This window comes from Leopardus geoffroyi, chromosome A1 (assembly GCF_018350155.1).
Source record: "Leopardus geoffroyi isolate Oge1 chromosome A1, O.geoffroyi_Oge1_pat1.0, whole genome shotgun sequence".
In the NCBI taxonomy this organism is placed as follows: Eukaryota; Metazoa; Chordata; class Mammalia; order Carnivora; family Felidae; genus Leopardus; species Leopardus geoffroyi.
The window spans coordinates 131,310,782-131,314,437 of NC_059326.1; positions in this window are offsets into that span (position 1 = coordinate 131,310,782).

Below are 3,656 nucleotides of genomic sequence, written 5' to 3' on the forward strand. Positions count from 1 at the left end.
ATCCAAAGCAGGCTCCAGGCTCTGAGCTGTCAGCACAGAGCCTGATGCGGGGCTCGAACCAATGAACTATGAGATCATGACATGAGCCAAAGTCTGACGCTTCACCCACGAGCCACCCAGGTGCCCCATCTATGTCAAGATTTTTAAATTTAGTCACATCTTCTAAGTCCCCTTTGCCATGTAAAGCAAAAGTTCTGGGATTAAAGTATGCACATTTACACAGGTTCTGGGATTAGGATATGGACGTTTTTGGAAAGACCATTATTCTGCCTACTACACTCAGTGAAGTCTAACTCAAGTCTCTGGGGTTTCCTCCCAGGCTCAAAACTTAGAATGGTTGGAAAGGATTATGAACAAAGATTTTGAAACCTCCTTTCCAACATGATTCAAGTAATAAAAATAATATTGTAAGAATACTGTAATATGTGGGCGCCTGGGTGGCGCAGTCGGTTAAGCGTCCGACTTCAGCCAGGTCACGATCTCGCGGTCCGTGAGTTTGAGCCCCGCGTCGGGCTCTGGGCTGATGGCTCAGAGCCTGGAGCCTGTTTCCGATTCTGTGTCTCCCTCTCTCTCTCTGCCCCTCCCCCGTTCATGCTCTGTCTCTCTCTGTCCCAAAAATAAATAAACGTTGAAAAAAAATTTTTTTAAAAAAAAAAGAATACTGTAATATGTTTAAGGACCCTAAGACCTTGGAAACCAGTAAATTCGTCCATCATAAACCCCTCTTTTGGTCTCCCAGATTAAAGTTAGAAGATAGATGAGAAATTTTTTAGGCTTACCCCAACCTGGTACCTAAATAATAAAATTCACTCTGCTTAATTTCATTGTAATGAGGAGTCTGGGATTGTTTCCTAGCCTTTAACCCGAGTCACTGTGCTAAGTATTTTATTTTTCCCTCCTACACTCCCTAAAACTGTCAAAATAGTCAGGCATTGCCATTTATAGTCTCTTTTGTTCTCAAAAAGAATATTCTCTTGTCTCACCTCTGCTGTCTACAGGTATTTTCCATGCCTTCTTCTAGAATGGATACTCCCCAGTGTGCATATAAAAATTTTCCCATACTGTGTCCACTCCCATAGGTTTAGATATATGGTTCTTTATTTCCTTGACCTTAATCTTTTTTTTCTGGCTCATTCCAGATCCCTGATAAACCTTCTGAGCCATTTATCCCTGCATGTTTATCCTACCCTGGGCCCCTTTTCTCTATACAGTAACTGAAGCTTTGCCCCTTTGGGGGGTATTCCCCTCTCCCCATACTGTTTCTGGTGTCCCCTGGGTGCAGCTGTTGTTAAATATCAGTCCATTTTGTGCTTGTACCCCCACAGCGAGTCAACTGATTCATGAACAGAACTTGGTTTGTCACCCCTCCTCTTGGAAGCTAACAGCTGGCCATGGGCAGTATCTGCCATGAGTCCATAGGTGTGAGCTAAGAAATAAGCACCTGGGTAACAGTGGTAGGTGACAGGGTGTCTGCCACCTGTTCATGCCTGTTACTTATGCCTCTCGACTTGATCAAGTCTCTCGAAAGTACTATTTCCGCCTTATAATGGATCTTACAATCTTACTTGAACTACATGGCTGGTTAGGCCCTCCTAACATTTTGAATGGAGGGACTTGACCATTTCCCAGCTCATGATAGGCATCCCCGTCTATATGGTCGCTTAATGTCCCATACTCAGATGCCCAATCTCTCCTATGTCCCAGGAGCATTCTAAGACTTGTTTTGTGACTAGTGTACCCTTTTTTTTTTTTTTTAAAGAAATTGAAGAGCCTTTTTTTTCCCTTCTAGAATTCTAAGATGCTGCTCTGTAACCCTTTTAGTGGAACTTGCCTAGTGACATCTTTTTCTACCACAGATATTTCTGTCTTTTTTTAATTAATTAACTAATTAATTTTTGACAGCTTTTTTTTTTTTTTTTGGTTGGACTTTTTTTATTTTTTTTATTTTATTCTCAGGTTAGTTGACGTACAATGTAGTCTCGGCTTCAGGAGTAGATACTGCTAATAACAGAGTTTATTTGACTCAAGTGGAAGAGCTGCTTATACTGAAGCCTCAGCCTGTTAGAGCCTTGTATTGTGGAGCTCCCTCCAAAGTGACAGACTTCCATCTTTCCCAGTCAGCAGTCCCAACAACAGTCACAAGCGCAATCTCAAAAAGCCCAAAAGGATTACACCAAGCATTTTGCTTCTCTCTTAACGGTAGAAGAGCATTTTGCTTCTCTCTTAATGCTAGCTCCCTGGATGCCTAACATCTTCACCAATGTAGCAGACCCTTGACATTTGTTAGAATTTATCACCAACGCCTGGTCTACCTGTGTTTTACCAAGACAGTCTGAAGACTTACAGCTTCTTTCTCATCAGATTTGTTTCAAGTATGCTGTAAATACTTAGACTGAAAGTAGTGTCCTACAGAATGTCTAGCCTGCCAAGTTTCCTGTCAATTATATTGAATAACAGGTGGAAGAGTTAATACCAACCTGGATACAGACTGTGAGGTATGCTGTTGGCTCTTCAGCACAAAGACAAATCACTTCTTACTCTTCCTGATCAGTATGGAAAAAATACATTTGCAAATGCATAGCTACAAACCATGCCTTAGGAGCTTCAGCTGGAGCTACCGCTTGGTGATGTGCATGATAATACATTGACATATGTCTGGATCCATCCAATTTCTGCAAGTGACTGACCAGTAAATTCAATGGAGATCTGACTGAGATCTCCTTGCATTATTTAAGCCTTTCAGTGTGATGCTAATCTCTGTAATTTTCTCTGGGATGAATTATTATTTGACTTACTGAATTGGCAGGCATGTGCCATAGTAAATGGTTGCATGTGCTTTTTAGGGAAGCACTGAAAGAATCAAGTGTATACAGTACTACACACTTTTTTCATGGAGACCCAGTCCCTCCTTTAGTTGATGGATTCTAGAAATCAAACGGTTCGGAGACAGAAACTGTCTAAGGGATCATGACTCTTCACTGGGCAGCTGACATCAGGCTTCTATTCATGCAATCCTAATTTATTCTAGAGATGGGTATATATAGTGTCAAGTATAGTCTAGCTTTGGCCTGACCCATGCACCTGTGGGTGGACCAGTATAACCCAATAGAAGTATAGTGTGTAAAAAGAAACAGGTGACATTATTTTTAATCCACTTTATTCAATTTCACATATATATAATGTTATTTCAACATGTAATCAATACTTGAAAAATGGAGTTGTGTGGGTGTCTTGGTCAGTTCAGCACCCAATTTTTGATTTCAGCTCAGGTCATGATCTCGTGGTTCTTGAGTTTGAGCCCTGTGCTGTGCCTCTTTGCTTCTTTCTCTGCTCCTCACCCACTTGAGTGCATGTGCTCTTTCTCTCTCAAAATAAATAAACTTTGGGGCGCCTGGGTGGCTCAGTCGGTTGAGCGTCCAACTTTCAGCTCAGATCACCATCTCACAGTTCGTGAGTTCAAGCCCCGCATCAGGCTCTGTGCTGACCTCTTGCTCAGAGCCTGGAGCCTGCTTCAGATTCTGCGTCTCCCTCTCTCTCTGCCCCTCCCCTGCTCATGCTTTGTCTCACTCTGTTTCTCAAAAATAAATAAATGTTGGGGCGCCTGGGTGGCGCAGTCGGTTAAGCATCCGACTTCAGCCAGGTCACGATCTCGCGGT